The sequence below is a fragment of the Carettochelys insculpta genome, chromosome 12 (genome assembly GCF_033958435.1).
Source record: "Carettochelys insculpta isolate YL-2023 chromosome 12, ASM3395843v1, whole genome shotgun sequence".
NCBI lineage: Eukaryota > Metazoa > Chordata > Testudines > Carettochelyidae > Carettochelys > Carettochelys insculpta.
In genome coordinates this window covers 31,760,694-31,777,940 of record NC_134148.1, presented here as the reverse complement: position 1 = coordinate 31,777,940, position 17,247 = coordinate 31,760,694, and positions in this window count along the sequence as shown.

Genomic DNA, 17,247 nt, shown 5'->3' with positions numbered 1-17,247 from the left:
TCTAAATTAAAAAAGGACCTTAATAACTGGAAGGACTGTATGATTAACTGGCTGGGAAGATTAACTGTGATCAAAATGGTGTGAGACTTCCAGGTTTCCTCGACGTTACCTATTTGTCACTCTGACGATACTGCATGGGCCTGGAAGCTCTGTTTCCAAAGGTCTGGAAAATGAATTAGAAATAATTTATTGACGGGGATGGGAGGAATGAGGAATGTTTCACATACTAACTAACCTGAGCTTCAGAGGAAGTCAGTCACTCATGTTGCATTTGATCTCCGGGACTCTGTGCAGCAGGTCAGATGAGTCAATGCTGCTCTGTTGCGCCTTTTGACACCTATCTCACAGTGACTGCCATGGATGTAACACAGAGGTAAACATCAGACCCCTGCAGGCCACCTAGCACATTTGCCTGTGCATTAAGTGGAGCGGAAAGGTGTTGGATCAATGGCTCTGGAGAGTGATGCCCTGGTTCGCCCCCAGCACCTCTCCATGCTGCTGTTTGCCAGTGTACCTAGTTTTTTTCCTGAGAGGACCAGCTCTAGCGGTGACAGGTGTAGCCCCTCCTCAGGGGTTGTCTACTGAGAATACCACCTAGGGCACAATTGGGGCTGTGTTTCTAGAAAAAAATGGACTTTAAACCTCCCCAAAATACACACAGCTTGTGCCATCTGTGACATCAATTGGTGAAAGCGAACATCACAGTCCCTAGAAATAAATATTTCTTTAGGACATCTCAAACCCTCACATCACAAGGACCATATCTGAATTTAACAGCAAACACCATAACATTATAGGTACTTACATATTTTATTTGATATTAAAGGCCTCAAATGCTTAACACATCAGGCTCTGCATGGGAGCTCAGCAAGAAAGCAAAACCTTCCTTTGAAACCATGTAATAAATCAATTCCTTTATGTCTCAATGCAATCAGAACAGATAACAATTAGCTAGCAATTGTTAACCTACCCACATTATCTAATCTGTCTCACACTACTTACCATAGCATCTGAGTGCCTCTCAATTAAATAATGCAGTGCCAATGTGCTTTATTACTGGGTTTTCATGAGCATGAAAGCCTGGTAGCACTGCCTTGATGCTGGGATAGGAAAGGCAGAGGCTATCCAAGATACCACACGCAGCTTTGTCAGTGCAGCTACATTCTGCACTGTTGTTCCTTCTGGCTATTCCAGTCCTGGGCTACAACACCACGCTGATGATATGCCATGCCACCTGCTGTTCAGGTGATGATCCCTTCACCCATGCACCTCAATACTGAGCAACAGCACTCCCTGCCATTGCACTGCTGACATCTCCTGTGCAAAGGCTGTCAGTCAGGACAAATTGTGTGACATCTTGTGATGTTGACAAATGGGGACTAGGGTGAGACCATTAAACCTCATTTCCACTCTTGCCCTAAGCAGGATTCAAACTTATATCTCCAGTGGCCAGAGTCTAATGTGTTATCAGTTGTCCTTCACAAACTAGGCCAAGGTGAGACAATTCTGAGGTATGAATTAAAAATTGAGCTTAGTCCCCGAAGAAGAGATTTCTGAGGCTACCAAAATGTTTTTTAAAATGTAAATTAACACAATCTTCTAGAAAACTTTGTAGCCCCCAAAATTTATTTTCAGGGAGAGTGATGTTCTAGTGCAAAGATAAATACCCCAATTCTTTAAAAATTCACATCACAGGTACATAGAATTACCAGAGTGGGGTCCAGCAAGTGGTGGCCCATCTAGAATTAGTATCCTGGCTGATAGTGGCAATAACAATTGCTTCAGAAAAAAAATCAAGGATTCCTGGGCTGTGTTTACACTTGCATTCCTCTTTCAAAAGAGGCATGCAAATGTGGGAAACCAAAAATGCAAATGAGGTCCAGATTTACATATCGGGCACCTCATTTGTGTATTCTTCTTTTGAAAGAAGAAAAGCAATGTAAACATAGCTTTTTCAAAAGTAAACCCCATCTTTGAAAGAACCCTTCTACCCTTTTTTTATGGGAAGAAGTATTCTTTTGAAGATGGTGTTTACTTTTGAAAGAGCTGCATCTACACTGCTTTTCTTCTTACGAAAGAAGGTCTTTCAAAAGAAGAATGTGCAAATGAGGCAACAGATATGTAAATATGTACCTCATTTACATTTTGATTGCCCTTATTTGCATACCTCTTTTGAAAGAGGAATGCAAGTGTAGACACAGCCCTGCTCTAAGTATTGATGGGAGAACATGCTTTTAAAGTAAATCTCTTCCTAACCCCACTTGTGACTGGTGGATTCATGCCATGGATCATGAACCTTATGCCTCACCAAAACTCTTGGATTTTGTTTTGTTTTGAAAAAACATTACGTTAGCTACCCCAAATGATCTCATTATAGACACAAATATCCAAAAGGGGCTTGGTTTGTTATTGCAAATGATCCAGGGCTGGGAACCCACATATCAACACCACTGAGTGACTGTGAAACATCAGAAATTGAAATGGCCTATAAATACAAAGGTAAACAAACTAGATTAGTTTCATTGAGCGTCTGAGGTTCCCTGACCTTAATATTACAGAGATACCACACACAGGCAGACAGAGTCGAAGATAAGCAAGCAAGGAGTAGAAAGTAAATACGATGTTAAAAATTTGTTTTAATCAGGCATGGTGGTAGTCTAGTAAATCAGATAAGGATTATTTCCCTATGGATGATGGATGTCTTTTTTTCCAATGGTAAATGTTCCTTTTGGAACAAGATCAATAAAAATGATAGAGATAAATTGTTCACCAAGGAGAAGAGTTCAAAAACTATGGGATGTGGCTGAACACATAGGAAAATAGGACTAAACTGTCATCAGCTCTAGTAGTAAATTGCAATTTGCCAGCACCTAAATTATGATACTACTGAGTGAGCAGGGTAGGAGGAGGATGGGCACTGCACAGAGGGGAAACTGCTATTTATGCACAAATACATTCTTAATCAGCAATGATGGAAAATGAAATAGAAGAAAACACACGTGACAGTTTAATAGGATTTTTCTAGCACCTGATAGTCTTTCAGTTTACATGACTCTGACAAAGCTCTAACAAATTCCTGTTCCGTTTTAATAGAGGTTAAACATATTTAAGCAAGTTGTAGGCTAGATATATTAAATGTTATGTAGATTTTTACAGACCCACTAGAAATTCAATAATAGTTATTTCTGAGTTAGCAGACCTTCCTTCACACTTGTTAGAGATTTTTTATAGATTAAACAAAGAAGCGGGTCTAGCAAATGTTGAAATTTAATATTAAGAGTCAGACTGATTAAACGACAGGCAGATTTACGCAATGATGTGTTCAAGATTTAACAAATATTGTCTCATCTCAGGAAAATACATGTTAAATAAGGATGAAACTAATAAGATTCAGAAACACAAGAGCTCCATTTGCAAATCTTTTATGTATTCAATAAATACATTTATTAAATGAAGCACTCATTGGAGATTGTATCAATGTAAGGAATTCATGTCTTCTATGACTTAGCCAGACTAATTCTCCATTTATGAAATGTTCCTGAGATTTACAAAGTCTGGTATCTGCATCTGGTAAACTCAGCAAAGCATTCATAACAAATAGCAGCCAGCGATAGGCTTGGAAAGAAAAAGGGCCTTCGTCCTTGCTGATGAAGCTGTGGTATGAGAAAGTGGCATCTGAGAAGAAATGAACAAAAAGCCTGTGTGAAATGAGTGGTTTTATTATTCACACTGTGCGAGTGGAGAAGTGGAACCAAAGAGGAAGGTGCTGATAGGGGAATGGGCAGATGACATGACATGCTCTTTCCCTCAAAAGCGAATCAGGTCAGGTCTACACTAGACATTAAAGTCAACTGTAGATGCACAATTCTAGCTATAGCAATTGCATGCTAGAATCAACTTATATACAATCGACTTCCCTGGCTGCCCTCACAGAGGGAGGGTTTCAGAAGAAACTAACCCGTCAACCTCCCTTACTCCTCACGATATTGAGGAGTACAGTACGGGGTCAATTGCAATCCCAGATAGTTCAATTTCGCACATTCCTTCTCGGCACACGAAATCAAACCCCGGAAGATTGACCTTCACCGGATGGATCATCCATGTAGTGAAGACGTACCCTCAGAGTGTGGGGTCTGGTGGGGCTATGTTGGCATAAGCCTTGTAACTTACTATACTGACACTGAAAACAAATAACGCTGACAAGCTGGGCCCAGCAGGGAGTCAACTCCAGTCCCTCAAAGGGGTGGGGCCTCAGGAGGAAGGGGCGGGGCCTCAGGAGGAAGGTTTGGGGCTGGGAGTTAACTTCCCACAGCCAGCCCTTCAATGCTGCTAGGGCCGCAGGTCACATGCCACCTGGGGCTCTGGAGCTCTGACCACTCTGGGGCACTAGGGCCAGAGCTCTGGCCACTGCTGTGGCTGGGGTAGTGGTGGTGGCAGCCGAGGACGCTGGGCCATTTTAAATCACCAGGCCCCACAGCAGTTGCTCCTTTTGCCCTTCCTCCTCAGCAACGCTGAAAACAAGCTTAAAAAATTTAATCAAGTGCTGGTGAAAGGTGCCAGCCAGCCACTGGAGCCCTTGGGTGCCAGCCACAGGTGCCAGCCAAGCCTGGCGACGGAGGCAAACAGACTGCCTGGAGCCCTTGGGCACATTGAATCATGGTGCAAACGTCTGTCTGATACTCTGCACCTCCCTTGCTATGCAAAGTCCACCTATGCATAGAAGAGGTTCAGTCCCCATGATCTAATCAGTTCTTGGCCTCCATGCAGCCTGACAGAAAGAGGGCTGGTTGTTCTGGTGGTTTTATGACATGGACACTTGTACACCAGTGTTCCCTGTAAGCTGCATGCATGGGTGTCTGCCCAGCAGAGACTCAGATGATGCCCAGCTGTTTATCCAAGTACCCACAACCACCCACAGCTGGCAGCATGTGTTTCTACTGGTAGTTCACATGTCTTGGTGCACAGAACAAACTTTATTCCTCCCATGAATGCAAAAAAAATAGAGGAAACACTGTTGTATGCTAGGAACCAGAGTGAGACTCTCAGACCAGTCACATGGGGCTTCCACCAGCTGTACGCCAGATATTCACAACTCTGAGCTACTACTGCTCTGGTGCCTATCAGGCTAAATAACCTTCCCAGAAGAGTAGACATAAATTAGGGTTAATTCCAGTTTGGCGTCAAGAGGGGTTCTGGTGAATCTAGGTTTGTGTTTAACTGATATCACTAGAAATACCCCCCCTCCAGCCTGCAATTCCAGCTGCACACACTACTGTTCGAAGTGCAATATCATTTGCATGAACTCACACAGCAACTTGTAATTATCCTCAAGTTTGCTGTTTACTTAGATTTAATATTTGGGGTGTCAGTTGGTCAGACCAGGACAGATTTATTCATGTTTTTCCACATTTACCAAATGTGCTTTATATTCAGAATTTTACAGATTATCATCACTAAACCCAACCACCCCTTGGCTACTTTGAACAATACAGCAAATTAAATGTGAAAGAGAACTACACCTAAATTTGCCAGATGTATCATTCATATTTAGCTCTCGGCACATGGATGACTTTGGTATGTCCAGGACTTGGAAGAATAAGAATGTCTGGCATCATGCATTAACCTCATGGTTTGAGGTCCCATGATTTGGAATGGCATCATTTTATCCAACTGGGCTCTTCCAATGGAGCAATTTCATGAGTCCTTGTTTGGGGATCGGTTTATTCCAGGTATTCTAGGAAGCCATACAACTGGTTCACGTAAACATAAGTGTGTAAAAAGACACAATCTGTCTCTTAATTATGAGGCTCTGGTGGCCTTGCCTATCTTCCCCACTACATACATGCATGGACATGCATTGGTTTCTCTAAAGATGAGGGAATCCTGTAAATCAAAACTCAGCTGTAAGGTACCTGACTGTGAGCAATGACCATGCCTCTCTCTGGATGGGTAACCATCCACTTCTTGACAGACACCCAGGGTCTTTTTGCAGCATGTGCTAGGTATGGTATAAAACCTTAGACAGATTCTTGATGAAGTGGGTATAACCTCTTCTCCACTTGTGCCTAGCATTGCCAGCCGTCCATGATTGGCCTGGAATTTCCAGGAATTAAAGATTAATCTGTAATTAAATATTGCCATGTGAAGAAATCTCCAGGAGTGCATGCAACCAAAACTGGCAACCTCAGGTGTGCCAACAGCTTGTTCAGGAATAAAGAACCATGCCCCTTGGTATTATAGCTGCTCCACTGAAAGCTCACCTGAGGCAATTTAACTCAGCTCTGGCACCATGCCCATGTGTCTCCATTTCCCTGCTGGGTAGACCTGTACCCTGGTCTGAGTCTCCTCTGTAGGACTGGGAAGCTTTGGCACACATAGTAGGTCTGACCAGATTTCTGCATCTTCTGTCCAGTTCTTGCCACAGATATTGTTCCAAAGTAGTTGAGGACAGTGGGAGGAGGGAAGGGTGCGTTTTACTGTACTCTTCTAATCACAGTCATCTGCTTCCTGCACCAGCTCTAAACTGTTGCTAACCCTCTTGGGTCCAAAGGGCCTCAGCTAGATAGTGAGAAGTGTCCAACAGGGAACTCAGCAGTAACACAGATAGATCTATTTACCACTGACTGATGTCGTTTCAGAGCAGATGAGCTAAAGAGATTTCCCCAAAACCATCTCTCAGAGGAGATAATAATCTTAATTGAAATCAGAAAACCTTCAAGGATCTTTGTCCGTACAGTAATAGCACAACATTTAGAATCACAGACGGTTTAATAATTGGAACACCATGCTGTCATTTTTGTTCTGTTTTGTTTGAGGGGAACGAGGGAAGACTTTGTAATTCTGATGCCCCTTTGTGTTCCCTCTGAGAAATAACCACCAAGTGGGGGTGCTTCTGTCCTGAGATAGTTGCAGGGAAGCAGGGTAGAGATTTGCTAAGCTGGCTGACACTTGGTTTGGTATTCTAACTACAGGAGTGATTGGAGATCATACTGCCACCCCTTGTCTGGTGGAAATGAAGCTATTTAACATTCTGCCACTCTCCATGGGGAGAGAAGAGAGAGAGCAAAAGCTGTACTGTGATTCAGATCACACCATCCTTTGCGGAAACAATTATAAAATGCAAATACTTTGGATACCTCCTTAGCAGAGCAAATCTATCCATTGCTTGCCTCTGTTCTTTTATCAAACATCTGTTTAAGGGGAGCTATTTTCCCCATGCAATATGATGTTAACACAAGCTGTCCCTCAGATTTTTTGCTTGCCTTGCCAGGCTGGTGTAATCTGATCCCAGTGGTTACTGTGCCGTATCAGATAATGATCAAGTTATACACTGCTTAATGTTATGCAACCTTTCATTAGAGGATATCAGAGTGCTTGTGTGGTATGTAGGTATTGTTATCCCCATTTTACAGATGGGATGATGGAAGTGTATAACGTGTCTGTAACAGACAGCTGCTAGTCCTTGTGGGCCACTTCCTTGATCATTGCAAAGTGGTTTTACAGACCAATCTGAGAGGGGCTAAATAAATATGAAGCACTGCTAATGAGTAACGTATGTTCTGAAAGCACCAGCCTGGCACTTGTTCCTTTCCATGGGAGTTTTCTCACCTCTTTAGTGTGTGTTCCAGTGGGCCTGCCACATTCTGTTCAGGCTCAGAGATGGTAAGCATGCTCTGGGTACACAGATGCCAAACAGCCTGAATACCACCAAACGCCCTGCACATACTGAAAGGAATCCATGACCACCAGAAACCTGCTGACTGCATTATGCTGCGGAATGCAGCTACTGAGAACATCACATTAAGCAGAGCTGTCCTGTCCATAAGGCAACTGGGGTGGCTTCTCTAGGGTCCACATTTTTGGGGGCCTTGCAGCAGCCACCCCAACTGTCCTATGCATAGAAGGGATAGCGGGGAGTTACCTGGGGCCAAAGACTAGGTGGTAGAGATAACAGGAGTCTCCTCCCCTCCCCTTCATTCACTATGCAGGTGGTCAGAGTGGCACCATGCCACACTGCCCTCCCAGCCTCACTTCTCTGCAGTGGCTGGAAGTGTAGCATCCTCCGAGGGGCAAATGGGATGGGAGGGTGGAATGGCACAGCAGGGTGGAGCAGGCTGTTGCTACCGCTGTGCACATGGTCAGTGTGGGGGTGAGGGGAGGCCGCTCCTGCTGTCTCCACCTCCCAGCCCTCAGTCCCAGGTAATGCCTGGGCCCCATTGCCTGTGGAGAAGGGTCAGGCGACAGGGACAGGGGCAGGGCCTGCAGCACAGGGGAAGTTGTCTCAGGTCCCACACCTGGGGCTCTGGGCTGGTGATTTCCCTAGGCCCCCTCCTTCCTTTGGGATGGCCCTGACAAGAAAAAGAGGCATAAAACTCCAGGACTCTTGTTCCAAAAGCACAGCCTGTTAGAGAACCTCCTCTGCTAGCAAGAAAGGGCCTATGACACACAATTAGGCAATTCTAATCCCACCCAGTAGGTGTCAGTGGTGATCCATACACATTGACCAGCATGCTACAATATTTTCATTCTTACCACAGTCCTCGTATGCTACAAGGAGCTGAATTGAGTGTGTACTTTGCCAGTACACGTCATCAGGATTTTCAAAACAGATCATTCAAAATTAAGATAATTTTCTCCCCTTCTTATAAGTAATGGAGTCACTCCACATCCCATGTGTGGGAAATAAAACAAATGAGATTCAACACTTATTAGGAAATTTCATTTTAAAGTGATGGACTGCATTGTAGCTTCGATCTGCTTGCAGCAATCAGTTTGAGTCTCTAGTTCATTCAGGTGACAGGTCCAATGGTATGAGACATGGATAAATCGGAAGCTTAAAGTTAGAATAAAAGAGAAATCTAATGTGACTGGGTTTTATATTGTGCCTTTCACACTGCAAGTGTTGTTATTCATGTTTTTAGCTACCTATAAAAAATGCAAAGAGGAGGGAAGAAATTCAGGAAATGAAATGTCAAAAAATAACTATATTTAAATGATGAGCAGCTGAAGACAGCCAGAGAATTTAAAGTTAAAAGGGCACTAATAGGCTCAATTAGGCCCAGGATGCTGGCTTGGTTGAGGAGAGGGGAGGTGGACTATGTCAAGTGGGAGGTAGGAATTTATAAAACCTTTTACAGTTAGAACCTTGCTAATTGTCACTTTGCTTAACCTGCGGAGTCAATTATCCTCATGCAAAAACACACCCAGGCTTTTCATCCCCATTTCTCAACAAAGCTTTAACGACAAAGTGCTCTACATAAGTTCCACATTACTAAAACGCCATTACTTTTGACATAATATGCTACAGTACATTTATGAGGCTACTAAATAGAGCCGTAAACAATTGAAAATGAATGACACCCGCGCAAATAAAAAAGTGTGTTATCTAATGCAGTATCTTTAATTTTTTTTAAAAAATTGTGCTTGATTGCTCCTTCACTAATTCAGAAAATTCAGCACTCTACAGCACATCTCTTCACTATTAGTATAACTTATTCGGTTCTGTGTGGGAAGCAAAAATGACAGCATGGTTTTGATTGAGTCAATAAAATGGCTTTTTTTTTCTTTCAATCCATGTTAGTGTTGGGTTTTTCTTTTATTTGTTTGGTTTGCTTTTTTTTGTCTTGCTCATCTTTGTCATTTCTGGACACTTGGTGCATAAAATCAGTAGCAACAGCCAAGTTCCTAGTGGTTCTCATCTGATATGTGGATGTCTGCATTTTAGGGTCAAAAATGTGCTTGCTTGCCTGATTATTGTTTTGGTTGGTAGGGGGCTAGCTATACAATTTGAACCTCTCTAGTCTGGTGCTCTCTAATCTGGCAACATCCATGATTTTAGTTAGTCGGATGGCCGCTTATCATGGGTGTGGCCAAGTTTCCCATGGTCCTATAAAGTTTGTTTACAGCCACCAGCCCTGGCTCTCAGTGTTCTGTGCTGTTGTTCAGCTGTAATTTACCCCAAATGTCTACCAAGAGCCCAGGAAGCAGTGGAAGTGTTAGACAATATTGATCTCCCATGGGTTGGCAAATTCTGGTTTGGCACCAGTCAGATCCCAAGGGTGCCAAACTAGAGAGGTTCAACCTGCAGAAGGAATTGCTGGTGCTGTGAGTGTTGTTCATATTCAGCAAAGACTTATCCAAAGTGCTTTTTTTTTTTTAGGGTGTAGTGGATTCAAATAATCTCTCTAATGCCAAGAACCCAAACAATATTTCATGAGACACAAAACCAGCATGGCCTTATAGCCCCTGCTGACAAAACGTACACTGAGTAAACAAACAGCATCACTTGTACCAAATCCATTACATTTTGTACCCCTACACTGGCCACCCTCTGGGAGCCTGAAGGGTTAGCCAATGCTCTAGTCCTGCAGGAGACTGTTCATTCAGACCCTTCTCCAAAAGTGCCTCCCAGTGAATTCAGCAATTCCCTGCCCAGGTAAAATGGACTGCAGGTGTAAAGTCACTTGCAAGATTTGGGCCCAAGTTTTCACTTATGCATATATCACATTGTCAAAGCAAACACGAACTTAAAGTGCTGTGATCTTAACATATGCTTGCTTCTTCCTACCTGGGACCATTTTAAAAACTGCTGGTTGTTTTAGTGGGAAAAGGTAGATGAGGTAATATTTTTACTATACCAACTTCTACTGTCCTCTAACACAAATGTGGATCATGCCATATCTGCTCAATTAGCCAAAGCCAGCCTTTGGAAAATTGACCAAAGGCCTATGGAATGACCACAGTATTAAACTCCATATCAAGGTGGATGTTTATCAGGCAGTTGTCCTGAATATCCTGCTGTATGGCTTGGAGTCATGGACAATATATCACCACCATGTTTTGAAACTTAATCAGTTCCATATGTGGTGTCTGAGGAAGATCGCCCATGTGAATTGGTGGGACAAAATTCCTAACACAGAAGTTCTCAAGCCACGTGGTGTCCTGGGCATGGAAACAGTACTTATGAACAGACAGTGTCACTGGACTGGTTATGTTATGAGGATACACAAAGATGGTCTTCTATGGCCAGCTTGCTCATGGAAAGTGGTCTACTGATGGTCAGTATAAGTGCTAAAAAGACATCTTAAAGTTCACTCTGAAGTCATGCAGCATATCTCCCAGTGATCTGGAAAATCTAGTTCAGGACAGATTGTCCTGGAGGCAAACCACTGTACAGGCTCTTAGTTGCTTTGAAAGTCTGTGTATCCAGGCACTACAGGAGAAGCATTGTCTCTGAAAAGAATGTACAATGCCCAGGGTTGGTGGGTTTTTTAAGTGTCACCTGTAATTGGCTCTGCCAATCAAGAATTGGGTTAGTCATTCACCAATGGCCTTATAGAAGAGTAGATCTGTCAATCAACTGCTCAGTCCAAGAAGAGGAGGAAGACACAAGAGAAGAATAAACATTTGAGCTTCACAAAGCACTTCCCCTGGGAATGATTGAGTAACCTGAGTATGCACGCTAAATGTGAGGTGGGCAAGGATTTCAACATGAGATCCTGGATCCAGGGTCACTAAGTGGCCTTTCATTGTTGCTCACCAGATAGCTGAGTGTCTATTATTTGCCTTATCTACACAGCAGGCCTGCCAATGTGGGAGAAGGGCACGGTTGCTCCTGAGTCCAGCATTTTGGCAGCAGTGGTGACTGGAGCTCCTTTGAAGTGCCATGGGAGCACCACTGTGCATGGCTGTGAGAGAGTGGGGGCAGAGCCAGCACCATGGTCCTGGTGGTGCTGAAGGCTGAATGCCATAGGTCCCACCCCTTCTGCCCTTCGCCCCACACTTTCCAGGGTGGAAAGCTGGCCCCACCTCACACCTGGCCCCAGGGCCTGTGGCAGCCTTCAGCCTCACTGCTCCAAGGTGATTTTTTTTAGAGATATCTATTGAAAAATGACAGGAGGACTAACACGGAGCCAAAGTGATTCTTCCCCCTACATGGTAAATTCCCTGACCCATTCTAAAGGGAGGAAAGAAAACTGCATCCACCTCTCTGCCCAAGAGCTCTTCTTCATACAACAAAACGGACTCAAACGTCATTTCCATGTAGTAAGTCCCTGGACCTTTAAGAGGTTAACATGCTGATGAAGCTGTCACTATCTATTCCTCGGCATCCCCACCCTGCTCCAAAAAAGAGCTTGTTTTTCAACAAAGCCAATTATCTTGAAATGATGGAAAATGATTAGTGATGTTAATTAAAAATAATTTTTCCCCACTCCTAAAAGGTCAGATTGTCAGTTGGATGGCAAATGGAGCCTTCATGCACTTTCATTTGATTTCCTATTGAAAGTTTAATTAGTTACAATTCGTGGTTAAAAGATATAATTTTTTTGATAATGCCAACATTTTTGATCATTTCCCCTTTCATTATCATGGTGATAGTATTATTATTATCATGCAATAATGAGCTAAATCTCTTCCAACAGATCCGTTTGAAATCTGCAGATGAAACGCATAATCCTTTTACTTATTAACAGTGTTGCAGGTTGCTTCTGTGCATCCAGCAATAGCTACAGCATTCAGACAGCAAGACAATGAACAGAGGTCAATTATTATGCACATCTGTGGTTGTCACCAATTTTGTCCTATGACCAGAGCTGTCCACATGCAGGGCTCAAACAAGCTTTGTTTGTTTCAGAGGCTGGGACTCTGTAAGGATTCCAGAGTCTGGAAAAGTTAACAAGAGAAGCTGAAGCTGCAAAATTAAAGGACATGCTCCAGCAAATGGGAAGGTCTCACCAGGTCTAAGTCAGCCTCCTGAATGAGTGCTGCTGTAGTGGCTTCTGCCTTACACTGCATGTGCCCATCAGCAAAGACATCTGCCTATAACAGCTGCGTAGATCAGTGATGCTCAGAACGGGATTGCTGAGCTGCAAGTTGTTCCTTTATGTATGTCCTCCGTCACCTTGTACATGTGATATTAAATCACGGTGCAATTAAATTATTAACCAACTGGGATGCTTTTACTATATTATTAATCAGGTAGAGGACAAAGTAATATTTGGTTAGTCATTTTGTTGTGAGAATAATATTAGCTAAACATTTCCTGTGTTGTTCTGCTTAACTAAAGGTGGCTAGCACGGTAGCAAATGAAACAATGAATTCACAGTACTACTTAGCTTCTTGTGGCTCATGTAGATCACTAATTGGGCTCCTGAACCACTGAGGTCAGTATGTGACTGGCATAGATTATAATAAGAGTTGTGTAGCTCCTGACTCCCTGTTCTGAAAACCTCATGCTTCCAGTTATTTGTCAGTGCCTTGTCTTGTTCCTTTAGTTGGTTCCAACTGGCTTTCGCCTGCACATCTCCTCTGTCAGCAGGAGTCTAAGTAGATCATCTGCAGGCAGCTGCCGGTTGTTCAGCTTTATTCTTCCTGACGGAATAACAGTCTCAGTGGCCAGCTCCACGGCTGGTTATTTGAACTGGTGCTTTGTGAACTCTAAAAGGTTCGGCTTTCAGGCATGGAGAAGCACCCATGAAATTGGTAACTAGTAATTACTGTGGTCATTGTTTTTGTTGGGCTTGAGGACCCCAGACAGGGACTGTGCTGTTTCATACTACGGAAGACTAACACAAAGACAGTCCCCGCTTCTTTGAGGCCATGATATGGGATTTAGACATGATGCAATAGATGAGTGGGAAGCAGGCCTGTCGATGGGTGGGGGGGAAGGAGCAGCAAAGGGGGCAATTGCCCCTGGGCCCGCATTTCAAACGGGCCAGGAACTCCAGCCACTGCCACTGCCGAAGTAACATCAGTGGATGTTTGAGCTCTGGGCCCCTTTGAATAGCTGCAGAAGCATTGCTGCACCACTGTGCAGCAATGAGGAAGCAAGGTCCAGTGCCACGGTCTGGGCAGCGCTGAAGGGCTGAATGCCCTAGGCCTCACCCATTCTGCCTTGTCCCCACCCCTTTCAGGGCACAGAACTCGGTTCCCCTTCCACCTTGCCCTGGGGCCCATGGTGGCTGTCAGCACCAATGGTGGGAAGACATATTTGGGGGAAGGGAGGAACAACATAACAGCAGATTCACAGCAGCATTAGGACTTGGCTATACTATGGGAAGATCGACTCCTTCAAGGCTGATCTTCCTGAGTTCAGTTTTGCACGTATGGTGGAGATGCCCGAAATTGAACTATCTGGGGTCGGCAGCTGTCCCTGCACGCTGTGCAGTGGTGAGGGGTAAGTGGGGGGTTGATTGGAGAGTTTCTCTTGTCAACCTCATGCTGTGTGGATGGCCAAATGATTTGATTGCAGATAAGTTAAGTCTAGCTTCTCCACTGACATAGCTAGAACTGCATATCTGCAGTTGACTTACCTGCCTAGTATAGACCAAGGCTTACTAACTATAACCTTTCTGCCAGGTGGAGTCAGCAGCAAACAGAGCTGGGTTCAGGACAGAGGCGTTCCTTTCCAATGGTACAACACAGAACCAGCTCGGGAAACTCATACACTACCCTGGGTGTTGGTGAGAAGCAATACTTCCCCACTCGCAAGCACAGCATCTGAGTGTACAAAAGTAATTTCTAATAAAAAAGGGAAATAACAGCATTAATTTGAAAAAAAAACCCCACGGTAAACAGGGTTCATAAACATGAACCAGGAGTAAAAGACCCACCCCCAAGTTGGGCAGTGTCCTTTTCCCCTCGGATTCTTAACTCCAGCAACCCAAACAGCCTTTCATGTGCCTGACCCTTCTATGGACCTTATTCATAGTTGTTTCCCTTGGTCTGAAGGCATGTGAGAAACATTGCTCTATTTCAAGTGATTTCAACTCACAGTGATTTTTAAACCAGGGCGGGAAAGCAATCCTGCCACAACTGAGCTCAGCTCTGATCAAGTGTTTAACACAACAGAGGCGCATTAAAAAACTTATTCAGCTCTTTCTTTGAACAGTGGAGGGAAGCAGGATAAACCACTCCAAGAAGCTCCCTCAGGAAGAATTTGCAGCTTCCTAGTTCGGGTACCTGTCCCCACCCCTTTTCCTTTCGCAGGGGTCTGACATTTGAGCCTCTGTCTTAATGAGGTCCTTTCAGCTCCCACTTATTTGGGACCAGTTAAGCACTAACCTTCCCTTTACTCCTATAATAATTACAACATTGGTAACCATATTTCATTACTCCTGCATTCAGTACTAAGGTGATTTGTTACCCAGCACCTACCAAAGTTGATCGCTTTGACAATGTTGAATACGTAAACAGAGCATGAGCAAACATTATTTACATAAGCACAACCAAACTCTCTCCCATCCTATGGGAAGCATTCATTCAAACCCCACTTATGTAACCAACGTGCATTTTGTCAGTATGAATCCACTTCCTAAGGTTTTCTATGAGATTTCTAGTACTTTTGAATGGTCTGAATACACCATTTAGACTGCCTTTCTCCTTGTATTTTGGTGCTTCTGAACCCATCCAGGACCAAGCAGTTCTACTAAAGGAACACATCAGAACAGTAGAAAAAATTCATGTCAAGTTCTGGAGGAGGTTTTGTAGTCAGGAAACATCCTTGATATTCCACCCAGCTCTCATCTACACACCCAAGGTGCTCTAACAAGCTGTATGGCTATGTTACTGTTACAGATTTTCTTCCAATGCACTGCACCTATGAATCACTCAGGAGGCTGTGGCTAGTGGACAGGGACAGCCATTTGATATTCAGTTAGGCGTAGATTAACAGAGAACACACGTGCTATACATGAAGATATGATGTGGTTCATTCTTGTTTCCTCATTCTTTTCATTAAGGTTATACCCAACCTCAATATCTGTTTGCAATGATCACGTATAGGGAAAAACCACACCAAGAATGAAACCAAAACATGAATGATTACAGGACATCTCCATGGCTGAAAGAGTTCTGAATAAATGTGGATATTTACTGCCTGCTGTAATGATGTGTACAGCCACCTTTCCCATTATCAGCACAGAGAATATCTAATATACCACAGAAGGTAACTATCCTGGTGCAGAGAAAAGTTGGTAGTAATATGAGCGGATCAGTGGTAGATTTTACCAGTTGAGCTCATAAGCTAACTAGATTGCCTGAGTGGATTCTGCTTGTTAGATATGCTCTTGCTTTTACCTGAAGCATCAGTTTTGCATGGTACCTAATGTGACAATGAAGAATGAGAGGCTTTGGGGATTTGTTAGATTTGCCAAAAAGGCACCAGACTTAGAAGAGTTCAACCAGAGATTCAACCTAAGGATGGAACAACAGGCAAGGGCTGAGTCACCTATTCAACTATCTTTTGTCTTAATGAGGGTTTGTGTATCCCAGTTTCCAACCACATGGCACTCCCTAAACTCTTTGAATTGTGCAGCAGACCCATGCTGAGCTTGGTGCATCATTAATGGAAATAACAAAGTAAGGGAGAGCTAAAGGAAGAGCATTTTAATCCACTTCCCAGTGGCTTAATAGAGGCCATTAACATGGAAACACCATTCTGGAGAGTCAGTCGAAGGAGAAACCACTTAGTGGAGCAGTGTGGAGATTAAAGTGCCTCTTTGTAGAAGATAAAGGTCACCGAGGCAGTAAACTCCCTAATGGGAAAGAAGATGCATTTCACGCATCTTAGTGCTTAGTGTGGGAGGATGTATAGTGACCATGTGAAGAGATAGTCTGGCCTGAGTGGAAATATATTTACAGACATCTTTGAAAACTCAGTGACATGCAAAGGAAATGGCAGCTTTGTGACCAGCTGTGGGTTAATCGTTTGAGCTGAATTTCTTGCAGCTATAGAAAGCAGTCGTGCAAATGTCAGGTGTCACGGTCTGACTGCTGAAGGCAGAGGCCAGAGCCCATCCAAGCAATTTAAAAATGACAGACCAAACCCCCCCACGCAACTTATTTCCAGTAGTATCTGCCATCTGGATCGAACCATATAATGAAGTCGCCCATCAAAGAGGCAGGTTTGAGGCGTATGTGTTCAGTGGATCCAATAGCTGCTGTGGGCCCCGGGGCAAGGTGTGAGGGGACCAAACTCCATGCCTCAGAAGGGACGGGGCCAAGAGGGAAAGGGGCAGGGACAAGGGCAGTCAGCCTTCAGTGCTTTCCCCTCCCCACTCCCTCCCTCAGAGTTGCGCGAAGCCAGAGCAGTGCTGCCACAACACTTCAAGGGGCCCTGGAGCACCAGCCGCCACTGCTGCCAAAGTAGCACCAGTGGTAGTGGCCGAAGCTCTGACCCCTTTTGGAATGCCAGGATTGGGGCAGCTTTCCCCTTTGCTGTCTCCCCGCCATCGGCAGGCCTGTGTG